Source organism: Arvicanthis niloticus, chromosome 30 (genome assembly GCF_011762505.2).
Source record: "Arvicanthis niloticus isolate mArvNil1 chromosome 30, mArvNil1.pat.X, whole genome shotgun sequence".
NCBI lineage: Eukaryota > Metazoa > Chordata > Mammalia > Rodentia > Muridae > Arvicanthis > Arvicanthis niloticus.
Genome location: NC_133438.1, coordinates 19,444,281 through 19,470,935, shown reverse-complemented (window position 1 = coordinate 19,470,935; position 26,655 = coordinate 19,444,281). Strand labels below are relative to the sequence as shown.

Below are 26,655 nucleotides of genomic sequence, written 5' to 3'. Positions count from 1 at the left end.
GTGTATTTGAAGACGTGTGTGTGTTTATATGCAGTAGCTGATGAATACAACTGGGATTTGGCACAGAGGTTGTTTTCCAGTCTGTCTAGGGAGGTTAATGTCTTATGAAACATACTACCATAGCTCTATAAAGGGGATTCATATAAGGTCTGGCTTAATATTGTCACACACCGTGGACATAGTGTAGAAAATGAGTGTCAGTGGTGTTCAGATACAAACAAGCATATATCAAATCTCCTCACAGTTCAGGGACCATTGCACAAATCTTTACAAGCCAGAGGTCAGGCAAGGCCAGTGAGAAAGAGTATCTACTGGTTACTACAGGATTAGGAATTCATGAACTCACAGTGTCTGTGGTTGCCCATATAGGACTAAGCCATTCAACTTCTTGCTATCGGGGAAGAGGATCATGGGCCCCAAATGGTAACTGGGAAGTTACTGATGGATAGTTGGTTGCTTCTGAGAGGAGAGTCCTCTTCTTTTCTCTTTTCTCTTCTCTTCTCTTCTCTTCTCTTCTCTTCTCTTCTCTTCTCTTCTCTTCTCCCCTCCCCCTCCCCCTCCCCCTCCCCCTCCCCCTCCCCCTCCCCCTCCCCCTCCCCCTCCCCCTCCCCCTCCCCCTCCCCCTCCCCCTCCCCCTCCCCCTCCCCCTCCCCCTCCCCCTCCCCCCCTCCCCCCTCCCCCTCCCCCTCCCCCTCCCCCCCTCCCCCTCCCTCCCTCTCTCTCTCTCTTTCTTTCTTTCTTTCTTTCTTTCTTTCTTTCACGATGTGGTCCCTAGTAAGCTGGCCACACTCCAGTAAACCACGTCTGTCTTAGTTATGCTTTCTATTGTTATCATGAAATACCATGAGTAACATAGTGGGAAAGGGTTATCTCGTGTAGTTTTTCATATCACAGTACATCATCAAAGAAATCATGGTGGGAACCTGTAGACAGAAGCTGATGCAGAAGCAATGGAGGAATAATGCTTACTCAGAGGCTCCACAGGGCTTGCTCAGCCTGCTTTCTTATAGCACCCAGGACCACCAGCCCAGGGATGGCACCACCCACAATGAGCTGGGCTCTCTGTTGTCAATCACTAAGAAAATGCCCTTGCCTAGAGCCTGATCATATGACCACATTTTCTCAGTTGGAGTTCTTTCCTCTTAGATGACTCTAGATTGTGTTGTTATCATAAACACTCAAGGAATCTATGTGCAGCAGAAATTGGACTCTGTTGGTTATTGTTAAATAAAAACAAAGAGAACATAAAGTTGGGGTAGAGAGGTGGGAGTGGACCTGGAAGGAGTTAGGTAGAGGAGTTGGGGTGAATATGATTCAATTACCTTTTATGAAACACTCAAAGAATTAATCAAATGTTATGTAAGAATAAATAAAACATTAGAAAAGAAGACATGAAGTTGGAATGGATGTGATAGGGGTTCTTTGGAGGAGCTGAGAGGGAAGGTAAGGAGTGGATATGTCCAACATGCATTGTATACATGTATGATATTCTCTAAGAAGAAGTAAAAACATAAAAAATATATTGTCATCCAGTAAATGCACACCGCTATTAAATAACAAAACCATAATTTTAGTCTGTCTAGTGCCAGAGTCCACGTCCTTATAAGAGGCTATACTGCTTGCCGGTGGAATATGTACACTTTTCAGTAAACTGTAAGTTTAATGCTTTATAATACCATAGAACAGCTTCAACAGAAAACAACAGTATTTACTGAATTTAATCTCATTTTCCTTGCCATTTAAATGTTGGGCTGAAGTCATGATACATGAGACATTAATCTGTCATTTAAATCACCCTTCCTTTGGTACAGTGGTTTTTTTGTTTATTTGTTTGTTTTATTTTTTCTTCCCCAAACAGACATTAAACCAAGTTCTAATTTGTCATGGACCTTTTGAGTTGAATACAAAAATGCATATCTTACTAAAACTTATGTTTCTCGGTTCTTTTTAAAAATAAGTATCTTTTGCATCATATGATCATGGTTTTTAACTACTCTTGGTGTACATGGGGTTAGCCAGCACTCGGAAGAAAATGTGACAGTGTTTTAAAACTTAGCATTTTGTATTAGGAAGCAGTTCAGATTGTTCATGTTGGATGGAATTGTAGTATAAGTTATTAGAAATGACCATCACACAAGCTGATAACTGCAAAAGAACTTCCTGCTCTACTTATGGTTATAAATTAAACATGTTGACATCGAAGTAGCCTCCTGAGAGTTAACAGTGTGTGAATAAATCATGTTAATACAATGAATTTAATTACCTCCCTCAAATATTTAACTTGATATAATACAAACCTCCAAGGAGATTTAATTAGAATAATTTCAGTAGACCAAGTAGTAACATCCTTATGGCCCTTCTGCTAACTCATCTTTCTCACTATGAGTTCCAGGGACACTGCTACATAAAGGGATGGTTGTGATACTGAGTTCAATTTACAAACACAACACTTTCTTTGTCCAGCCTTCATATTATCAGACTCTGGAATATGCATACCATATTTTGACTAGTTGTGGGGTTTTCTTTGCACATAACAAACACCAAGCTAATTAATGAAATTACAGACCTGCAAAGGTGTCTTTCATAGACAAACATGCTGGAAGAAGAGGTGACAACACGCTCAGATTTCCACACATATTTACATCCCATGCCTTCGCTTGCACACATTAATGATAATGACACAGACAAGTGGGAATGTAAAGTGAGTCGTGAAAATGGAGGGCTAGAAGGTAGATACCAGAGTCGCTGTCCATCTGGGTATTTCAAGCAACTTTCCAGTTGTCAGGAAGAAGTATAAATGAAGATGTGGTGGTTCTGGTCTGTGGCTGTGGTAGAAATACAGAATAAAGGTAGATGAAAGAAAGCGAGCCTAGTTTAGATAGCATACGAAATTCTACTTTTGTTTGTGTATGTGCATGTGCACATACAGAGGTCAAAGGGCAATTTCCAGAATGTCCTATCACTTTACACCTTAGTTTTGTGAGTTGGGCTATCTTACTTCAGACAGATTTTCTGCCAGCAAGCCTCCCATCCCCTCTCACCCCTCAGCTCTGAGGTCATGGCTATGTGCTACTACACTGGACTTTGACATGGGAGCTGGGGCTCCAAACTCCAGTCTTTATGTTTGCAGAATTATAAGAAGCAATATAGGGAAAGTAAGCGGGCATTGTGTTTATGATGGGGGGCAGGGGCTGAAACTGTACCTTTCCATTCAACACTTGTAGTATAATCACATAGCCGTATGAACGCCAGCCTGACTTTTTATGCATTCCCCTATTCCACAGTAAGGTTGTACTTAGCCCTCATGCATGACACGAACTGGCATTGATGAACCAGGCACTACAGTCTTCCCTTCAGACTCCTCACGACAATAGGGAGAGTACAACTGAGAAGACACCCCGTCACTTCACTCTAATCTGCTCCACATGTACTAGGGACATGTGGGGCCAGTATGGAATTTGTCCATGTACCCTGCTCCTCTTAGAAGCAGCTCCAACTGAAGGGTGTCAACATGGCTCATGACCCAACAATTTCTCACTCCCTAAGAATTTCTCAGAAAACTATTTTCCTCTTTGACCATTTCAGACCATGGATGCTTGTGGCATTTTCCATCATCCCAACGATTCTCAGCTCAACGTTTTCTACAGATTCTTAATCTGTAATGTGTCATACACGGATGAAATGCTGCCAGGCATTGCTCATTAAAAACCATAGACCTGTCAAACACTTCTATGCACTACCAGGATCATTTTTGGATAATCTCTATTAGCCAGATGCAAAATTAATCCACTGAAGTCAGCTAATTCTGAGATGACTCTTCTCCCACTTAGCTGACCATAATCATTTCCTGCCATGAGGGCACTGCTTTCACAGAATGTGAAATTTTCTTTGGATTTCCTATAGTGGTTACCATGTCATGTTTGATAAAGAACAAAATTGATATGATCTCTAGATTTAAAGTATTAATTATCATCATCCAAATGCTGACTCTCTCTCTCTCTCTCTCTCTCTCTCTCTCTCTCTCTCTCTCTCTCTCTCTCTGTGTGTGTGTGTGTGTGTGTGTGTGTCCTATTGTTTATCTGGAAAGAGCCAGAAGTTTCAGTGTTTACAAAATTTAGTTTCTCCCTTATAATCCAGAGAAGGTGTTCTCCTGAACAACCTGATGTAGCTAAAAGCCACATGACTAATATGACTAATCACATCTGACATTATTTCATAAATAGATGATGGGTGGAAAAATAAGTTCACTCCTAACAGCAATAAACTGTGGCACCCACCCTCACATGCCTCCCATCTTGCTCAGAAGATCTGCCCTCCTTTCTTCTACCCAGTAACCAAACAGTAAGAGAATGTTGAGCCTTAGTACATTAGTACATGGAGCTGCTAAATCAGAGTATCAGCCTGGAATAGATTCATTTCTTCTACTTCAGAAGGCTTGGAAATGAAGATAAAGGAGTCATTCTTTGAGAGCAACTGGTGAGGGCTAACTCTTCACCTTGCAAATGGCCTCCTTCTTCCCAGGTGTCCTCATATGCTGGTCAAGCAGGAGATTCCCCAGATTCTCTTCTATAAGGGCATGAATCCCATTCACCAAGGTTTCACTCCTCAGTGTTTCCATGTTCCCAAACCATCTCCCATGTTGACTGATTGGATTTCAACCTCCATTTTCTTTTTGTAAGGATGAGTGTTGGGGATAGAGCAGAGCACTTTCGATGTGCCATGCTAGTATTCTGACATTGAATGAGAAGCCAGCCCAGAATCTCAACACAGAAACAGAGAGAGGGCTGTGGTGTTGAGAACAAAGCAAGGTCAGGAGTCTGAGAAAGGGAGGGCAGGGAGCAGGATCGAAGACTGCAGAAGAGGAAGAAGTATGGAGTTGGGGTGAGAGAAAGAATCAGCACTTATTAAAAGCATCGCCCACACTTGAATTACAGGTCCATGGTATTTCCCAAACTACACATTTGGAGAGATGAAAGAATTTTCCAGAACCATTTGCCAAAGCCATGGGGCTATAAGCTGGAAAACAAAGTCTGGCCTCACAGTTGCCAGAGCTCTGAGTTTATAATACTACATTACTAAGTCCTCCAGTTCCTGGGGCTTAAGAGAGGCTGTTTCCTTCTTCGAGGATGGCCTAGAATGTTGGACGGCAATGGAGAGCTATATTCAAGCAAGTGTCTTTGGCTCTGGGGAGCTGAGGAATAGTGGAGAACTGACCTGAGGCAGTTTTCCATGGTGGCTTTTACTACTTTCCAAGTTGTTCTGACAGTTAATTACAAAGGGGAAGAAAACTGGATTCAGAATAGGTCTACGGAGAGTATAGATTTGCAACGGCCTCTTAGGAAGCGTAGTGCTTTTAACGTGGGAACAGAGTGCTACAGAGTTCCCCAACACTGAGAATTTTTTATTCAACAAATTAGTCTCAACCATCTGACACTTAGAATAATTTGGTAAACTTAGATAACTTTATTTATAGTCAGATTAATACTGTCTGTTAATGAACCCCAAATTCATTACTACTACTTAAAGATCCAACTTAGGTACTGTTGGAAGGTCCTTCTTAGGCAGAGAATTATACTTCTGTGTCTTTTCCTCTGTGCAAGACACACACACACACACACACACACACACACACACACACCATTTATATAGCCCACATCTTCCTATCCTCTTTATCAATAACTTCAGATCTAAAGATGTGTGGGTTTTCTTGGTTTAAGTGTACATGATTCTTTAGAAAAGATCTTACTGTATAGCACAGGCTGGCCTGAAACTCATAAACTTTCTGCACCAGCCTCCTCACTGTGAGGGTCACAAATGTGCACTACCATGTCTGACTTTACAGTTATGGTTTGTTTGTGGCTATGATTCTAGAAATAAATAATGCCGACGGTGCCTTTTATGGTACTCTTTCTCTGTCGTAGATCCCGCCACAAAAATGATCAGAATAGGCATTGGACCCCATTCTCAGTCACTTCGTTGTGTACAACCTTAAACATTATGACATCACTGAGTAGATTAGCACAGAAATGACCCCCTGAGCAGGTACTGTCATTAACTATAACTACAGCTGCATAATCACTAGGATCCTGATGTGCTTAGAAAAGTGATATATGCTGAATATTTAATAATAGTAACAAAGGAACTTATAAATAAATAAATAAATAAATAAATAAATAAATAAATAAATGTATTTTTTTTTACCAGTTACTGGACTACCATAAAGGGAGTCCAGTTCTGTCTTTAACTTTGAGCTGTTGATAAATACTTCAGCAAATGTTATCATTTCCATAGAATTCTTGGCATAGACTGAATAAATACATCTCCAACTTTCGCTCTTAGACAGAGATTCACGACTGTTGAATACAAGCTTCTCAGATGCTATTGTCTGCATTATTAAATACGATCTTCTTATGATGTAAATTTCAAACCAGTATACTTGAATAGGTCCTGAGGTTTTACATCTGTAGAGCTTTTTCCAGGGGTTGCTGCTGCAGCTGCTGTCTCCTGCCACATTCTCAAGGATAGCTGACATATAATATAGAGGTCATCCTTGGAGCATTCTTTTTAAAGGTATGTTTCTTTATGGTGGCTTCACCCAACATTGGAAACAGATGCTAAGGTACTTTGATGATCGGTTAAATTTTATAATTTTCTTTATTGTGCCAAGCAATCTGCATTTAGGGAAGAGGCAAGTATATGCTGGTAATAATCAATATTTTTATATCTTCCTTAATGTATTTTCTGGAGTATTGAAGTAGAATCAGACTACATTTTTTAATGATATAGAAAGTTCCTGTTTATCCCAAGTAGATGAGAACACACCTAAAAAAAAAAACCTAGAAATCTGAAAAAAAAAATCTATTTTAATATAGGTGTATTCAATATATTTAATTAAAACAAATGGAATTTTTTCCTTTCTTTTAATCCAGTCTGACAAGCCATTGATGTCATTTCTCACTGCAATCATAACAAAATATAACCCACACCCACATGGGGATTTTGTGAGTCCACCTAAATAATTTCAGTCATTTTCTTTACTTAATTGCTCTGTTAATTGATACCCATGCATGCACGCACACACACTTATGTTCATACACACAGTAATACACACACACACACTAGCATTTATGAGGTATTTGCTATATAACGATTCCAACATCAATTTTTTTATGTGAGATTCAAGTACACTGAAGTTTTTAGACTTTTCAGTAGCACACTGATAGTAACTTAAGCTTTGATAAGCTCCAAGTTAAGATATTCCAGGAAGTGCCGATTGATCCCAGTATGCTGAGGGAAAGTTGGTCCAACCAGAATTGCTAAAGGAATGGAGGTGGCTTCCATGCAGGGCATATTTCAGCTTTTTCCAAATAACATTCTTGTGGAGATTAGAGGATAATCTGGCAGCCAGACTCAGCCAATTATAACAGTAATTGAAATGGTTGAAAATGTTTTCCTTGGCAAAATGATGTTAGCTTGCTTCATTTGGGTTCCCTTGAGTAACAAAACTAGGGTCAGTTACAAGACTCCTAATTTATTTTGTTGGTTATCTTTTCCCATCCAACAGAGAAGAAACTGCTGTGGAGCTTAATTTGACTGAAGTCTGTGGTATGAAGTGGTATGAAGACAGGCAGGAGAAAAGATAAAACAATTCCCAAGCCAGCACAAGTCCGCCTAGTATGAGGCCAGGATGTAAGCACATTGGGTCAAGTCGTTGAGGACAAAATGAAAAAGTAGGGTGTATAAAGAAAGAAAGAAACAAACAAACAAAACCACAGAGGGCACAGTCTTACCTTTGCATTTGTCTGCATGTGTCTGCAGGCTCCATTGTGTGTGCTGCAGGTGCAGGTGCATGTGTCCACATGCATGTCATGGCCTTAAGTAACCTTTGGGTGTCTTCTTCCATCTCTCTCCACTTATTTTACTGAGGCAGAGTCTCTCACAGAATTCAGAGTTCATCTGTTTGGTTGTCTATGTAGTCAGGGGGATCTGAGGATTCCCAGTCTCTGCCTTTCACATACCAGAATTATAGACAGGCACAAGTACTGTCATGAGTTTGAGGGATACAAAGTCTGTTCCTTGAAATTCTGCAGCTAGCCTTGTAGGAGGAGCTAAGGTGGGAGGAGTAAAGAGAGGAAGAGGAAGAGAAAGGAGTGAAAGAGGAGAGGGAAGAGGAGTGGCTAAGAGGGAGATGGAGAATGAGAGAGGGGAGATGGAGGCTGATGTTCGCTTGTCTGTAGCAGTCATAGGTAGTTGGTATATATAGGTTGGGTTTTGGGTTACACCTCTGATTATAAGGGTATCTTGTTATTGATCATTACTACATATATAAGCCTTTGGATAATTTGAGCATTAGAGTCTCATCTGTACCGAACCCTGTATGGTTGGCAGGATACTCTGGGCAATGCCCAGCCTTGCAGAGATAGCATGGAAGACTGGCAGAGCCATCTCCCACACTGGCGTCTTGTGGGTGGCAAGGATGCGGTTTCTAGCTGGCTGTTTCTAGCTGTGGCCTGCACGTGGCCTCACGGCCTTGGAACATGGCATCTGATGTAGGCAGAGTCGCTGCAGCTTAGACAATCAGATTGACCGGAGGCCATTTTTAAATAATTACTTCAACAAACATCTCACTGACCCATCTTTCCAGCTCATATTCTTGTAAAATGTGTTTTTTATTGGATATTTTATTTACAATTCAGATGTTAGCCCTTTACCCCATTCCCCCCTGCATCCAAGAACCCCTATCCCATCACCCTCCTCCTGCTTCAATGAGGGTGTGTGCCCCCACACCCCCATTCCCACCTTCCCACCCTCGAATTCTCCCACACATGGCATCCAGCCTTCATGAGACCAAGAATTTCCTCTCCTACCTATGCCCAACAGGGCCATCCTCCCTTACATATACAGCTGGAGCCATGGGTCCCTCCCTAAGTGCTCCAAGGCTGGTGGTTTAGACCCTGGGAGCTCTGGTTTGTTGGTATTGTGGCTCTCCTCATGGGGCCACAAACCCTTTAAGCTCCTTCAGTCTTCACTCTAACTCCTCCATTGGGAACCACTTGATCAGGTCAATGATTAGCTGTGAGCATCTGCCTCTGAATATGTCAGGCTCTGGCAGACATCTAAGGAGACAGCTATATCAGGCTCCTGTCAGCATGCACTTCCTGACATCCACCACAGTGTCTAACTTTGGTGACTGCACATGGGATGGATACCCAGGTGGAATAGTCTCCAGATGGCCCCTCCTTCAGTTTCTGTCCCACACTTTGTCTCCATATTTGCTTTCTTGAGTATTTTGTTTCTCCTTCTAAGAAGCACCCCCACTTGGTCTTCCTTCTTCATCATGTGGTCTGTGAGTTGAATCTTGGATATTGCAAGCTTCTGGGCTAATATCCAATAATCAGTGAATGAATACCATGTGTGTTCTTTTGTGATTGGGTTACCTCACTCAGGATGATATTTTCTAGTTCCATCCATTTACCTAAGAATTTCTCAAATTCATTGTTTTTGATAGTTGAGTAATACTCCATTGTGTTAATGTATCACATTTTTTGTATCCATTCGTCTGTTGAAGGACATCTGGGTTCTTTCCAGCTTCTGGCTATTATAAATAAGGCTGCTATGAACATAGTGGAACACATGTTTTTGTTATATGTTAGAGCATCTTCTAGGTATATGCCCAAAAGTGGTATAGCTGGGTCCTCAGGTAATGCTATGTCCAATTTTCTGAGAAACAGCGAGACTGATTTCCAAAGTGGTTGCACCATCTTGCAATCCCACCAATAATGGAGGAGTGTTCCTCTTTCTCCACATCTTCACCAGCATCTACTATCACCTGAATTTCTGATTTTAGCCATTCTGATTGTCGTGAGGTGCAATCTCAGGGTTGTTTTGATTTGCATTTCCCTGATGACTAAGGATGCTGAACATTTCTTTAGGTGCTTCTCAACCATTTGAGTTTCCTCAGTTGAGAATTCTTTGTTTAGCTCTGCACCCCATTTTTAATAGGGTTATTTGGCTGAATGGGGTCTAATTTCTCGAGTTCTTTGTATATATTGGAAGTTAGCTTTCTATCAAATGTGGGATTGGGATCTTTTTCCACTCTGTTGGTTGTCGTTTTGTTCTATTGACAGTGTCCATTGCCTTACTGAAACTTTGCAATTTTATGAAGTACCATTTGTCAATTCTTGATTGTAGAGCATAAGCCATTAGTGTTCTGTTCAGGAACTTTTCCTTTGTACCCAGGTATTTGAGGCTTTTCCCCACCTTCTCTTCTATTAGTTTCAGTGTATCTGGTTTTATGTGGAGGTCCTTTATCCACTTGGACTTGAGCTTTGTACAAGGAGATAAGAATGGATTGATTTGCATTCTTCTACATGCTGACCTCCAGTTGAATCAGCACCATTAGTTGAAAATGCTGTCCTTTTTACACTGGACTGTTTTAGCTCCTTTGTCAAGGATCAAGTGACCAACCATAGGTGTGTAGGTTCATTTCTGGGTCTTCAATTCTGTTCCATTGAGCTTTTTGCCTGTCTCTGTACCAATACCATGCAGTTTTTTTTCACTATTGCTCTGTAGTACAGCTTGAGGTCAGGGATTGTGATTCCTCCAGAAGTTCTTGTTGGAAATTGTTGTTGAGAATAGTTTTTGTTATTCCAAATGAATTTGAGAATTTCTCATTCTAAATCCATGAAGAATTGAGTTGGGATTTTAATGGGGATTGTATTGAATGTGTAGATTGTTTTTGGCAAGAGGGCCATTTTTACTATATTAATCCTGCCAATCCATGAACATGGGAGATCTTTCCATCTTCTGAGATCTTCTTTGGGTGCCCTTGCATTTGGAGCATAGATATTCAGAATTGAGAGCTCATCTTGGTAGAATTTTTCTTTGATGAGTATAAAGTGTCCTTCCTTATCCTTTTTGATTACTTTTGGTTGAAAGTCAATTTTATGTTATTAGAATGGCTACTCCAGCTTGTTTCTTGGGACCATTTGCTTGGAAAATTATTTTCCATCCTTTTACTCTGAGGTAGTGTCTGTCTTTGTCACTGAGGTGTATTTCCTGTATGCAGCAAAATTCTGGGTCCTGTTTGTGTATCCAGTCTGATAGTCTACATCTTTTTATTGGAGAATTGACTCCATTGATGTTAACAGATATTAAGAAAAAATGATTGTGACTTCCTGTTATATTTGTTATTAGAGGTGGAATTATGTTTGTGTAACTATCTTCTTTTGGGGTTGTTGGAAGATTACTTCCTTGCTTTTCTAGGTTGTAGTTTCCTTCCTCATGTTGTCGTTTTCCATCAATTATCCTTTGAAGCACTGGGTTTGTGGGAAGATATTGTGCAAATTTTGTTTTGTCATGGAATATCATGGTTTCTCCATCGATAGTGATTGAGATTTTTGCTGAGTATAGTAGTGCAGGATAGCATTTGTGTTCTCTTAGGGTCTGTATGATCTCAGTCCAGGATCTTCTGACTATAAGTCTCTGGGGAGAAGTCTGGTGTAATTCTTATAGGTCTGCCTTTATATGTTACTTGATCTTTGTCCCTTACTGCTTTTAGTATTTTTTTCTTTGTTTTGTGCATTTAATGTATTTCTTTTCTGGTCTAGTGTATTTGGCAACCTGTAGGCTTTTTGTATGCTTATGGGCATCTCGTTCTTTAGGTTAGGGAAGCTTTTCTCTATAATTTTGTTGAGGATATTTACTGGCCATTTAAATTGAAAATCTTCACTCGCATCTATACCTATTATCCTTAGGTTTGGTCTTTTCATTGAGTCCTGGATTTCCTGGATGTTTTGAGTCAGGAGCTTTTTGCATTTTTTGACAGTTGTGTCAATGTTTTCCTGGTATCTTCTGCACATGAGATTCTCTCTTCTATCTCTTGTATTTTGTTGGTGATGTATTCTGGTGCATCTATGACTTCTGATCTCTTTCCTAGGTTTTCTATCTCCAGGGTAGCCTCCTTTTGAGATTTCTTTACTGCGTCTACTTTCATTTTTTAAGACCCTGGATTGTTTTTGTTTAATTCCTTCACCTGTTTGGTTGTGTTTTCTTGCAATTCTTTAAGGGATTTTGGTATTTCCTCTTTAAGGGCTTCTACATGTTTATCTGTGGTCTCCTGTACTTCTTTAAGGGAGTTACTTATGTCCTTCTTAAAATCCTCTATCATCATAGTGAGAAGTGATTTTAATTCTAAATCCTGCTTTTCCAGTGTGGTAGGGTGTCCAGAGCTTGCTATGGTGGGAGAACTGGGTTCTGATGATACCAAGTAACTTTGGTTTCTGTTGCTTATGTTCTTGCACTTGCCTTTAGCCATCTGGTTAACTCTAGTGTTACCTGCACTCACTGTGTCAGACTGGAGTCTGTCTTTCCAGTTATCTTGCTTGTGTCTGAACTCCTCGGAGTCCCGATGTCTCTGTTATACTGTGATCCTAGGGTACTGGGTGGAAGAACTCCTGGGACTCAAGTTGCCTCTGGGATCCTGAAATCTTGCTGGTCTGAGTACAGTGGTTCCTCTAAGATGATTCAGGATATGGTGTCATCACAGTAGCAGACCAGCTAGGTGTTCACTGGTCTGAGTGGAGTGACTCCCCTAGAATGGCTCAGGGTATGGTGTCTGCTGCTCTGTCTGCAGTGGCTCCTCTAGGGTGGCTCAGAATATGGTGTCTCCATAGGAGCAGACCAGCTAGGTGCCTGCCCCAGCCCAGAGGACCAGGCGTGGGGTAGAAGGGAAGTGGCATTCTGGAAGGGAGGGGTTTCGGTGGCTGATGGGACCTGAGCATCCCTGGCTCCCAGTTGTAACACTGGGGTGTGGGGTAGTGGGAGATGGAGCTTACCCACTGCTCTGAGTGCAGTGGCTCCTTTAGGATGGCTTGGGATACGGTGTCCCCACAGAAGCAGACCCAGCTCCTGTGGTGTCTGCCCCAGCCAAAAGGACCAGGTGCGGGCGTAACATATGTTTAATTTTCATTGGAGTAATAGGTACTGGAAAGTTGAGACATAATTTCAAAATACCTAACTTAAATTACTGAAAAGGGTAATGTATGTATCATAATATATTTTTCCCACTGAAACGAATTGTGAGATAGTAGATAAGTGTTTAAGAATTACCTCTATGATAAAAGAGAGAGGCCAGTGTTCAGCATCTGCCAGTTTCTTTGGTGTAAATATTTCCATCATGGCTAATTTCCATCCACCTTCTGGTTTGTGGATAAATACAAATCCAGTTTTCAAATATTTGTGAGCTGGTTCAGTACATGAATAAGTAAAGTCACAATTTTACAGAACGCAAAGGAGAAAGAGAGAGAGGGGGGAGAGAGAGAGGGAAAGAGAGAGAACTAGATGGATATAAAGTAAAAACACTACTATCACTTATGCAAAGATGAGCATCTCAAAAATTAATTAATCTACATTTTACTGAGAAGAAAGACAATACTTGAGAAAATCCCATTCATAAAATAAGTTTTAAAATAAACATACTTTCTATGCCTCTTTCCTTTAATACTTATTTTAAAGCTCTGCTTCTCCATGTATATTACCCTAAAATAGGAAATTAATTGCTGTATGCATTTCAACATCTCTTTAGAATTGAGACAATTTAAATTATCATGTACTCAAAAGTCTAACACCATGCATTGGTCTCACCTGTGAGCTTTCAAATACTTAAGGGCTAACTTCTATCACCCTAGACTAAGTAAAGTGGAAACTTTGAGATAAAGTCTTACATTATTTTGAAAAGCTCCTCAAGTGTTTGATTTGTAACCAGGATCTAAAACAAAACTTTGTGTGTATTATTTGTATTTTCATTGAAAGAACTCTCAAGGGTGGCTATGCCTGCATCCAAATTGCAAACCATGTGCCAAGGCCATATATAAGCTTAATTTCTTCCTTTGTCTCTTTGCCATAGCCGCAGTTTTGGCCAACAAAGTTAATAAATGGACATTTTTTTTTTCATTATTTTAAGTGGACTAGAAATAGGATGCCTTTTCCAGAGGTTATAAACTGGATTCATATTTTCCAATAATGTTTAATTGCCTTCTAGATGCTGTGATAAAAGCTAGTATGCTCAAAAGCCACTGGGAAGAGAAAGGAGTTCATTTTGGCTTGTGGCCCTGGAGGGATCAGGTTTGTAGAGGTAGTGAAACCATGGTGACAGGAGTAGGAGGGAAAGAGCACATGTATATTTACACAGGAAGAGAATGAGAACAGGAAGTGGGGTGAGAGTATAAACCCTCAAGGCCTCCCTTCATTGACCCACTCCTTCCAGCAAGGATTTACCTCCCAAAGTTTCCAAAACCTTCTTAGTGACATCAACTGGGGACCAAGTGATCAAATACATCCATGCGCCTACGGAGGACATTTCTCATTCAAACCACAATACTCATTACAAACCTGATTCGATCTATTTTTTTTTTAATTCACGAGACTTATCTCCACTATATTGATATGAATACTACTTTGCAAAGCGGTACATAGATATCTGTGCATATATAAAATGTACAATTATGTAGTAGTATGGGCAAGGTTTAAACTTCTCCCTGGAAGAACATATTATATATAATATTGTTTCATAAAATTTTTGTATAGTTAATTTACTTGCACAATTCTGAACGTGAAAACAGGTCAAAATGTTAAAAAAAAAAATGATCTGGGCATACTTTCCAAATACACAACAATCATCATAAATGGCTACATTGATCAAGCTTCTATCTCCATATCTTGGAAAAATGTGTTTGGCGTGCAGAAATCTATGCCACCCTCAGGCAACACAACAGAGCCAAGAATAGCAAGAAGCACAACAAATAGCAGCTGAGGCTTCATGCGTGTGTGGTACTACTTAGGCTAATGCCCAGGATATAATATCGTTTGTTCAAAGGGTGCAGCTGCACCAGCTGGCGGACTATTGAAGGCAGCAAAGATACAGGAAGCAGAAACTGGCAGCATCTTTTATCCTCCCCCACACCCACACGTTCTGGAAAGAACTTATCCAGGTCATGTCCAACGGGAGTCATACCCAGCATTTGGGTTAAATTTATGGAACACATTCAGCTGAAGAGGAGTATCCATCCCTTGGCATGTCACTGCGACATTACATCTTATGCAGACTGTGGTGGTTAGTCTTCATTGTCAGCTTGAAGGGTTTTAGAATACCTTAGGAGACACAGATGAGTGTACCCATGAGGGCATTTCTCTAGGGATTTAATGAAGAAGAGAAGACACACCAAAAATGTGGGCAGAACCACACCAGGGTCTTTGATACTGGAGTAAATAAAAAGGAAACAACGAGCTGAGGATCAGTCATCTCTCTGGGTATCCTGAATGGACACAATATGAGCAGCTACCACAGTCTCACTTCTATGCCTTCTCCCCAGTCTTGTGTCCTTTCTTAAACCATCAGCTAAGACAAACCTCTTCATTTCAGCTGCTCTCCTCAGATATCTTGTTACAGCCATGAGAGAAGGAAGCAGTACAACAGGTCCAACAGACACAGGCCACATTCATACATTGCTGCAGTATAAATAGCTGCCGCAGTGAACTTGGGACTTCAAACAGCAAGCCTTTAGTCTCCACTTGTGTGGGGAGGGTTTGGGCTCAGTCGGGAGGCCATGCTTCTCAGAGAAATTCTGCAAGTTGGTCACAACAGGTCTAGCTTGGGCACATCCATTTGATAGCTAAGGGGGAAAAAGCCTGGGACAACTCAGATGGGCTTGTGTCACAGCAGTGGCAGAGGGGTCTAAGTGGAAATGAACACAGCTTAAGGGTTTTTTAAGATTCACCCCTCCTGGTGTATTATTGTCCAAGACAAATTACAACTAGAAAAACCTATTCTTCATATGGAGGCATGGTGAATCTGAACAGTTTCAGGGACTTCCTGAAGCAGTTTTGAGCTGCTTGTCTTCCTGCTTAAGGAGCTTTCTTGCAGTATTGAATGTTTCAATCTAGGAGTTAACTGTTACACAACACAGTTCTAGAGACTACAGTTCATCATGGAAGGCAAGATACAACAATAGACAGAGAAGGCTTGATATCAGGAACAGGAGGCTGGCCTGTTAAAATATATCTGCACTCAGAGAAATGAGTGAACTGGAAGTGGGGTGTCTTAATTAGGGCTTCTATTACTTTGAAGAGACACCATGACCATGACAACTCTTATAGAGATAAATACTTAACTGAAGTTGGTTTATAGTTCAGAGATTGATCATTACAGCAGAAAACACGGCAACACATAGGTGCTGGAGAAGGAGCTGAGAGTTCTCCATCTTGACCAGCAAGCAGTAGGGAGAGAACTGAACTGACTTGACCTTCTGATTCCTCTAAGCCAACCCTCACAGTGACATACTTCTTCCAATAAGGCCATACCTCTTAATAGTGCCACTCCCTATGGGCCAAGCATTCAAACTTATGAGTCTTTAGGGACCATACCTATCCAGACCACCAAAGGGGGTGATCTATCAAGTCTCCCAGTGACCCAGCTCTTCCAGTGAGGCCTTACCTCCTGAGGATTCCACAAACAGGGCTACCATATGGGGGCCAAATGTTCCAACATGTACCAGAGGGCATTTCACATGCAACCACACTAGATATGTGCACAGGAGTCAGACTGCCAGATCATATAGCAGAACGCCCAGATTAATTTCTACAGCACTCAAATGGCTTATGTCTCCAGTGAAAGTACACAACAGCTTTGCTTTCTGTACATCAGTGCCAAGTCTTATTTTAATAGCAGCTATTATCATTGTAGCTTCTTCCTTACATTTCTCTGGTCATTAGTAAAATTGAGCATTCTTTTTCTATACTCCTTGGTCATCTGTAGAAAATAGATCCTTGCCGGGCGGTGGTGGCACACGCCTTTAATCCCAGCACTTGGGAGGCAGAGGCAGGCGGATTTCTGAGTTCAAGGCCAGCCTGGTCTACAGAGTGAGTTCCAGGACAGCAAGGGCTACACAGAGAAACCCTGTCTCGAAAAACAAACAAACAAACAAACAAAAACGAAAATAGATTCTTGAATTTATTTTTAAAATCTGTGTTGAAGTTTTTTTTTTTTTTTTTTTAAATAAAATGAAGAGTCACTATTGACAGGTTAATGAGTGTTTGTCTCGTCTGTTAAAAATCTAATCGAACATAGCAAACTTAAAAAGTAAAACGGAAATTTCCTCTCTCATTTTTGTCGGCAATTATTTCAGGCTGTGCTTAGGTGCAGGGGTGAAAGAAGAGAACAAAACGTGCAAACAAGCGTGCCCTTGCTCTTGTGGGCTCAGCTCCAGACAGCGAGGGTGCTCTGCACACACATGGGACAATCGTCAAAGATATGATTTCCTGAGCATAAAATAGACATTCAATTCTGAAGTGTAAGTCTGCAGTTTAAATAGCTTTGTCATGGCTTGGTCCTGTGAAGAAAGTGGTGTGTAAATGCAGGCTGAAAATTGGCATGACGTAAGATGTGTGCAGAAAATATAACAAGATGTATCCAAGCATTGGATATTAATTACTTTTGCAGAGAACTTCCATTAAAAGTGTGCCTGGCATATTCTGAGCAAGAACAGGAAAATGCTTGCTTAGGGACTTAATATTTGTAAAAAGAAAAAAAATATTAAAAATAAAGTTAACTGAATAGCAACCAGAAAGATGGGTGTCTCCCACTGTTTAGCTTTTCTGTCTTTATTGCTCTATCTTACTGGTTAATTAGCTGGGTACATGGGTAGATAGTAGGTGACTAGTTTTAAGAAAATAATATGTGCATGTCATAGGAACTTTCATATTCTGCAAGGTTCAAAGGCCAGGAGAAACAAGCCTTTTAGGTGCCCTGGCATAATATCAATGTCCTCACCCCAGACGAAACAATGTCATCACCAGGTCTTCTATGTATCTTTCCAGAGACATCCCATGACTGCTAATATGCTCTCCCAGGTGAGGTAATTTGGAAAATCAAAGTGAGTCTTTGAGACCTGGACAAAGTTTGCTTTCATAGATGCAAGTTCACCCTTGTCCTGTAATTACAGGCACCAACGAGCAGATCATCCCAGATGGGTGGAGATGGGCCTATCTTATGATGTCACCAAGTCACCTCATGAAAAAGTTACCTGTGTGTGGCCACCACTTTTATTTTCTGAGAGCTACTTGTGTTCTCACATCCAGAGGAGGATTCCACAGCTTTCTGTCATTTTCTCCCAGAGACGAAGGGTGACTTCACCAAGCACTTGAAAACAGGTGTAAGAAAGTTAAAACACAAGCTCTGGGCAACGTTAACAAACAAACAAATAGAATAATACTAAAGGAAAAAAATAAGTGGAAATCTCTGGGCGTCACTGATAGACCCAAGGAGGGGACAGCAGCTTCTTTATGTGATGAACATGGAAGATACACACACTTGGCCTCTCAGTGCAGTGAAATTGTTGGTAACACACACTTCAGGTTTCCAGGTAAACAGTAAGCCACAAGATCTTCTTTGGTTCCTTGATTTTTTTAAAGATTTATTTATTTATTTTATGTATGTGAGTACACTGTAGCTGTCTCCAGACACATTGGAAGAGGGCATCAGATCACATTATGGATGGTTGTGAGTCACCATGTGGTTGTTGGGAATTGAACTCAGGTCCTCTGGAAGGGCAGCCAGTGCTCTAAACTGCTGAGCTATCTCTCCAGCCCTGGTTCCTTGATGTTATAGTCAGTCTTCAATTTCCTCAAGGGCTAAACATTAGAATCTGCTCTGTGAGTCATCTTGAATGATTTTGTCACAGAATCAGGACATGTTCTACAGCTATAACTTCTTCTCATCTCATGTTAAAGGAAAGGGTGGTTTTCCCCCTCCCTTTGGAATGACTGCTAGGGCTTTGGTTTTATTACCACCCAAATTTTCTCACCCTGGATGATTTCAGAACCTGCTAAGTTATCATCACCACCACCATGACCGTTATCTCTCACATGTAAGCATGACCTAAGTTTTAGTGAAAAACCCTTGGCTAAACTGCCTCAAAAGGCTGAGCTCTGCCACTGGTCCTAGCACTCCAGCTAAAGAGACAAGTCTGGGTGAAAAGTTGAGAAAGGAGATTTCATTAAAAGCACTGGGAAAAAATGAACAAATAAAGGAGTCTGGTAATTCCACACATATCTTCATGGTGTCGATATGAGCTCCAGACTGTGGTTTCTTTGGGGATGCCTGTAATCCCAGCACTTTAGAGGCTAAGGTAGAAAGTGTGCCATGAATTTAAGCCTAGACTAGATAATGAGTTCCAGGCTAGCCAGGGCCATAGAGTGAGAATAAAAATAAATTAGTAACTAAAAGAGGAGGGATTAGGGTAAGGGTAAAGGTATGCATAAATAAGCAGTTCTGGTCAGGTACTGGGGGGGGAAGGCGCTTTCTGTGACCACCAAAGCCAACAGATTAACAATCAATATGGGGCAAGAAGGAAATCTAGTTCAACAGGATGAAAGCAGGTGTTGGCTCAGACATCGAGAGTCTGACACTGGACAGCTTATTGTAAACATATTTAAGTACAGTAAATTTGGAAAAAAAAAAAGATTTTCTAGTGTAATACAATGCCCTGTGCACAAGAATGCATAATTACAATGAACCTCATCTCAAAGTATGTGTCACTTCTTCCATGAAGGTGGGATCCAGAGATAGGCTACATATGTTATTGTAAGGGCCTGGTGGAGGATCGGGTGTGATCTTATACAGATAGCGAAGAGGTCATTTGAGCTATGACCCACATTCATTTCTGGTTGTGGGGTCTTAGGCAATAGATAGTGCAAAGGTCACCTAGACTATTGGGTGTCTCCAGTCCTAGCTGTAGGATCTTGGGGAAGCCCCTGGCCATACAGATAATGCAAAGGTCACCAAGACTATTAACTACCTTTCATCCTGCTTGTGGGAGCATGGTATGACCTTTCCCTACAGATAGAGCATATCACCAGGTTGTTAACCACCTTCATTCCCAGCCTTCTGGGTGGAAAAACAGGTTATAAGTCTTTCCTGTTGAAGAGATGATCCTGAATGTTTAACATTCCTGCTTTTTTCGTGTGCATCTGTGAACTCAAGGGCCTTTGCACTCCCAACAGGCATGGTCCCGATGCCATTTTCTAGTTTTGAATCTGCCGGTAGTCAATAAATTTTTAGTCTTTTAATTTATGTTACACTTGAGGGAACACATCTGGTTCTTACAAGATTATCTTCCCCAGGGTATAGCAGCTACATTGTAGACAACTATTCTCATCATGGACATGATCTCTCCTGTCTGTGAAGTCTCACTCTTCCTAGAATCCATGGTTGACAACAGGCTTAGGACATAACTCTATGCCATCAGCTTTAAAAGCAAATGAGATACGCTAAGATTACGGTTGCAAGCTTAGCATGCCTATGCACATAGGTAAACAAGGGGTCCAAAATAAAGAAGACAAAGGTAAAGCAGAGACATACATGCCAGACTTTCTCTTGTTTCCAGTTTTCTTGTGACTTCAGTAAAGCAAATCCTGCTTAGACAAGCCAGCCTCGGAGAACTTGTTATAAAATCTCATGAGAGAAAGGGTAGTAGCTGCTCTTATAACTGTGCTTACCCCACATAGGATAGGAGAAGCCATTCAGATTCTCTAGGCCACAGCAGTCATGCCCTTAACCAGCTCTTGTTCTCGGTGTTTCTATGGAAGAGTCCCAACACGAATATTAGGGTTTCAATCAGTGGATTCTGAATAAGTAGACGATGTGTCATACCATGTCTAGTGGTCATCCAGACCACTGAGGATCTCCAAGCAAAGACTGACTTCCCAGAAAAATGGTGCTCTATCTGCAGACCAGCAGGTTGGTAGCTTATAGCTATATTCAAATTGTAATTCCTTTCTGAACTCCAGACTAAAGAAGAACAAAGGGAAATGTGGGGAGCATGAGAGGGAGAGGAGGCTGCCATCCTAGAGTCTCATCAATGCCCTCGACAGCTAACAGTCAGCAATGCCTACACTTCGACATTAGCTTTAAAGACTATGGAAATAAAGTTGATATTCTGTTCACAGACAAATGGTTTATGTTAGAGAAGCAATGACCAGGGTGTAAGAGCTGGCTGTGCATGACTTTGATTAAGACTTCATTCCTGCCTCTAGACATTTCTTGAGAATCTCAGACAAGCTGTTAGCTCTTGTTAACTAAGGACATCCTCCTTTCCAGTATCCCATGGGCTAGACTTTTGTGTGTCTATATGTAATTGTCTTATGTTCCTCTCCAGAACCACTCAGTGACATTGTACCAAAATCCTACATATGACTATCGTCGAAACACAGTAACTTGACTCCTAAGAAGCCTGCACCTGAGCTCTAGGGTGTATTTAAGTCTCTTCTGATCTGTTCCTCTCTAAACTCTGTGCTCAAACCTGCGTTAGGATTCCTCTACTAAACCACAACTGTGTTTCACCAACTGGCCACTCCTGGAATTATTTTTCTCATCAAAGCCATGAATCTCAGTTTGTCCTGAGTTGTGAACCCTAAAAGTCTAAGGGGAACTCCTTGCTCTGCTGACAGAGGGAGTAGAACCCCAGCTGGCATGCTTCACAGCTTTTGGGAGATGCTAAGTTTTTATAATTATTGGAACTAATTTCCTAAAGTTTCTTCCTTCTTCTTCCCTCCCCGTGTTCTCCACCCTGCCTCTTCTCCTGTTTCTCAGAAATTATATCTTCAGAGACATATGAGCTGTCCTGTGTCTGTGTATCTTAGGTCCCCTCTCTTTCATCTTCTCTATCTTGCTTGCATCCCTAACACACCCATTCTATTATAATTTTTGAGAGCCAGCCCACTGGGATTTTGCCTTTATCATTGTTTATTTATTGCAATGCTCATTTATTATAGAAGGGCCTTCCGGCTTTAGCATAACCTCAGCTGATGACATACAACCTGGTCTCTAAATCTATGTGTTGATGCTAGCCAACTCATGGCAGTGCAGACCTCTGAGAATAAAGTAAGAATGCAGGAGAAGGAAGTGACAGACACTCTCCCAGAAGAGGGCAGGAGCAGCTGTGCTCCAGCAGAGGTCCAGCAGTGGTCCCCATGTCTCTCTTTGCCTTACTCTTGTGCAAATCCCACCTCATTGTCAATCTCTTTTGTTCCCCAGTTGTCTGATCTACCTGGACATTTTGAGTTCACTATCAAAACATTGCTCTCCTTCATCTCATGCTGAGGTTCCGGATGGAAGCTACTGTGATCATCAGTGCTAACAGGTTAACACTGAGGTATGTGGTCACCTACTGGCCGATTTTTCTACAGAAAAAAAATCTTAGCCTGAATAATAGGGCAGATTAATTAGAATTCCAGTTTCTCTCTGATTAGAAGGAGTAACTTTTAGGGATAAGATAACTTCTGGAGGCTCTTGCCAGGCAAAATTTATTACGAAAATAATTTATTATGAAAATAACTATTCAAAACACAAGATTTGCTTATTAGGACTATATGGAGAATTCTCACATATATGTGTATGCATATTATATCTTTAAAACATGGCAATGAATAAAAGTGGTGTTAATATCATTACAGTTAATGATATTAATATCAGCTTTTAATACATTAATATCAGCTTTAGGTGAGGATTTTCCCATTCAGTGTAGTTAATTTATCTCCCTGCTATGAATGCTGTCTCCCTAAAGTCATAAAGTTGGGAAGAGGAAGCCCTTTAAATACAACATCCATGGAAAAAGCAGAGCAACTCAACTGCTTCCTGTGCAAAAGGGACAGAGTACCCTGCAAAGCTGGAAAAAAGGGGCATGGTCATCTGTCACCATAGCATTTGTGAGACTGGGCGGGAGGACTGCCAAGTCCAGATCTTTGCAGATCACAGAGTAAGACTGTCTCAAAGACAAACAAACAAACAAGCGAGAAAAAAGAAAGAGCAAGGCAGACTGGCCAGAGAGTTGTAAAGAAAGTTTTCATCTGAAATGAGCTGCCCATGTCAGGAGTCATGAGACACAGTGAAGGTACAATTGGGTGCAAATTTTTTATTTGTAGATTTGAGATATGAAATAGAACTTTCTCTAAGAGAAGTTAACAAACTTAAAGTTTTTCTAACAGAAAAGTCTGTGTGGTGTGGTGGTCTGTGTGGAGCAGCTGTTGCATGCACGCCTCCAGCACTGGTCTGAATAAAAGGCACAGTGGCTGGATCGCAAATGTAACTTCTAACTTCTTTTATGAGTAGAAAATGAGCTCATGTCCCTAGCATTTCCTCTCTTATCCTTTGTCTAAACTATTCTTTTAGACTGATATTTAGCCACACCAGTCCCTGAGCTCATCACATTTCTGTCTCAGTACTGCCCCACTTAGTAAACAAAATTCTTACCAAAGCATTTCTAGAATTCAGTCTGTAGTGATACACACACACACACACACACACACACACACACACACACACAAATAGAAGTGGAGCTCTGTCATGAACAGGTTAGTATGCAATGCAAGGCCCGAGAGAGAAAACACAGAATGGGATACCATGGTTGAGTGTGTCCTGGGCTCTGCTCTCTTGCCATCATCAATAACTTCTCTCTACCTGTATGTGTTTCTGGGTAAAGCAAGAGAAATGGAATAAAGGTCTTCCCAGTTAACCTCCAACAAGGAGAAGCTGACAGTTTCATGTAGAAGTAGTATTTGCCTGATAATGGACAATAGTCTGTGGTGTGTGTGTGTCTGTGTTCATAAGTGTTCATGTGTGTATGTGTGTTCATAAGTGTTCACATAGGACGTTCATGTGTAGTCTGGTGAGTATATACATATTTGGAGGCAGGAGGATAACCACAGGTGCTCCCCTGGTATACGTACTTGTTTGTTTTTGAGAAATAGTCTTCCACTGGCCTGAATTCACCAGATATGCTAAACTAAGTTGGCTTGCCAGTCAGCCTCAGGGATCTACCTGTTTCTCCTCCTGAGCACTGGCATGTGCCAGCATGCAGGATGTTTTGTTTCGTTTGTTTCCTTTCATTTCACATAAGTTCTGGCAATCAGATTCAAGTTCTCCTGCTTTCAAGACAAGCAATTTGCCAGTAGCTATCTCACCCGCCAATGGACAGTACTGTTAACAGCATCGAGTAATGTACACTTACTCTCTTGATAACTTAGAGAGTCTCAAGTCTTGAAGAAAATAGAGCTTTGTCCCTGTCTCAGGACTACATGTGTGTCACTCAGGTGAGTGTGTCTAGGGCCAGCTCAACAGCTTTTCTCGAGGTTCTTTTCACAATTTTTTTTTTTAATCCCTGATGTCAAAAGCCCTTCCTGAATAGCTTGCCTGAGTCTCACTATTGGATTTTAAAATTATTTTCCTTTATCTCACCCTCAGCCTAGAGGGAGTGTAAGCTATCTTCTATCAAGCTGAGCCATGGTAAATGTGTTTGGACTAAAGTGTCTGTGGTTTTACGTTGCATTCCAGTGAAGTGATAGAACCCGATCCCTGGGTGGAATGTTCTCTTTCAGGTCTAGCACGCCTGCAAGAGAAAGGCTGGCCTGTTGGCAGAAAAACTGAGTGCTTTTTGATAGTGGCCACAGGAGAGGGCATTGTTTCTCTTACAGACCAGTCCTTCACACCCTATCACGACATGTGCTCTCGGAGTTTAGAAATCCTAAGCTAATTCTTCTAAAACGAAACCTGGGCTTGAGGAATTATGCCTACAGCACCTGATATTCCAGTAATGGCTCCTGCTTAACAGCGACAAGGAGCAGTGATACAGGGTGGCCTTCCACAGCTCTGTGTCTGTGGGTTCGCCAACTCTGAAGTGGAGGTATTTAAAAGAACCTGTCTATCCTGAATAGGTATGACACTTTTTTCCTTGCCACAGTTCCCTAAAATGTACCAGATGACACCTACTTACAAAACATTTACATTGTATTGGATATTGTGAGAGATCTAGAAATTATTAAAAGTATATGCACACAGGTTTTGTGCAAATATTCCATGAGGAATGAGTATACCATGCATTTTCTGATTCGTGGAGAGGCTGAGAACTAATTCCTGCAGATGTCCCTAGATGGCTATAATAAAATCACCTAGTAGGACCCTCTTCCTTCCAAAAGGTAATCTCTTTCTAGACCTACTTTCTTAGTAAGAAAATAGAGAAATTAAACAGCAACTTTTACAACAATTATGCTATAAGCAAATTTGTTTTATATAACCATGCCATAAGCAAGGGCTAGCTACATAAACTTTGTTTATATTTGTTTCAGAAAGAACACACAAGAGTTTTAAAAGTACAAGCACTCAGAAACTCCTGAGAAAGACCTCTCTGTTCACTTTGACCTCTTCTTAGAGGCATGGCTATCCAGTGAGAGGTGTGAAAGGGAAAAAGCAGTGAGCTGGGAGATGGGCTTCCCCAGCCTCTTGCAGAACAGTCTGTCCAGGTCTGTGAATCAGTGTCAGAACCGGGCAGGGCGAGGCTCCCCTCTCCTGCAGCCTGTGATTAGGAAGGCATCCATCTGTCAACAGAGGCTCTCAGCTGCTTTTCCAGCCGGCTTCCTCCTCCCTGACTCACTCAGTGATGCCACATCTAATGTTTATGACCTAACGCTTGATCACCATGGAACTAGCACAAACTAGAGACTGTTGAGGAGCAAAACCCGCAGAGAGACACTGGGCGCTGCAGGAAACGAGAAAAAAAGACCCTCATTCATGGAGACCACAGGTGAAGACAGAACAGCCTATCCCTCATGTGGACACTTCCACCAGTTGCTAAAACGGATCCTTGGAAGCTTTCAAGCTTCTTGAAGAATCCAAATAAGGACATAGGGTGACGAAGGACAAACAAACACTGTGGCGTTTAGAAATGAAGACCAAGGAACGGGAGGAAATGTGTATGCTGCAATTTAATAAAGTTTGGATCACAAATTCAGCTTCCTTTCTTTTCTGCCAGCATGTGGCAATGGATGAAAAGAGAAAGGGCACTGAGTGCCAGGAGAAAGACGTTCTCCCCAAACTGAACCTCGGAAACAGTCCCAGAGGTATAGTTTCCAACTGGGATGGTCGGTACAATGGCGAGCCCACACCTCCTTATGAAACGGAAGGCCAGCGAAAAGGAGTAAGTGCTTTTCCATAAAGATCGTCTCCTTTAATGCTGTGAGCAGCAGCAAGCTTTGGCACAGACACATGATGCAGACCAGGACCCTGGTGGCATCGTCAAGGTGAAATGACTTCCTGGCCTGCCATGCCCAGACTAATAATCAGGAGGGGCCCCTCTCCATCCCTAAAGAGCCTGTATGAACAGAGTCTCCTGGAGTGCTTGCGGCTTCCAAGTAATGGGAGAATCTTTTTATAACCGTTGTGGTTTCATGTAAAAGGAAGCTTAGAATCGGTGGGGAAGGGAGGGGAACCTCCTGAGCTGCAGACCATCTGAAAGGGGGAAATCATAAATACCAGAGTGTCTGATTATTTGAATGTCTCTTGAAGTCGAATACTGAGCCTTCTTCATGTTTGGCTTCCCTGCACTTGGCTCTCTCTGACAACTTTGCAGGCATCAGGGTCTGTCTGGAATTCCTTCCAAGTTGGAGGGATATTTTTTCCCTTGACATTTTGCAGCTGAGGTAGCCCCAAGGAGGAAGCAGAAGAGCGTAACATTACCAAATATGTCCTTTCTCCTTCTTGTATATTTTATTTCCACAGGAAAAGAAGACAGATGCAGGCCAAGGAGAGCTGGCCAATAAGAATGGGGC

General features: G+C 41.5%; 1 long non-coding RNA gene across 3 annotated transcripts in view; it reads right to left on the bottom strand.

Annotated features, from left to right (window-relative positions):
- Positions 1-8,824: 8,824 nt before the first annotated feature.
- The window catches only part of LOC143441003 (uncharacterized), an 85,317-nt gene continuing 67,486 nt past the window's right edge, over positions 8,825-26,655 (bottom strand). For 2 of the 3 annotated variants that reach the window (XR_013108267.1, XR_013108265.1), the window contains one exon: positions 8,825-18,196. This is a non-coding gene — a long non-coding RNA (uncharacterized LOC143441003). Of the gene's footprint in view, positions 18,197-20,553; positions 20,635-26,655 lie in introns of all 3 variants that reach the window. The other variant, XR_013108266.1, reaches the window with a different exon arrangement.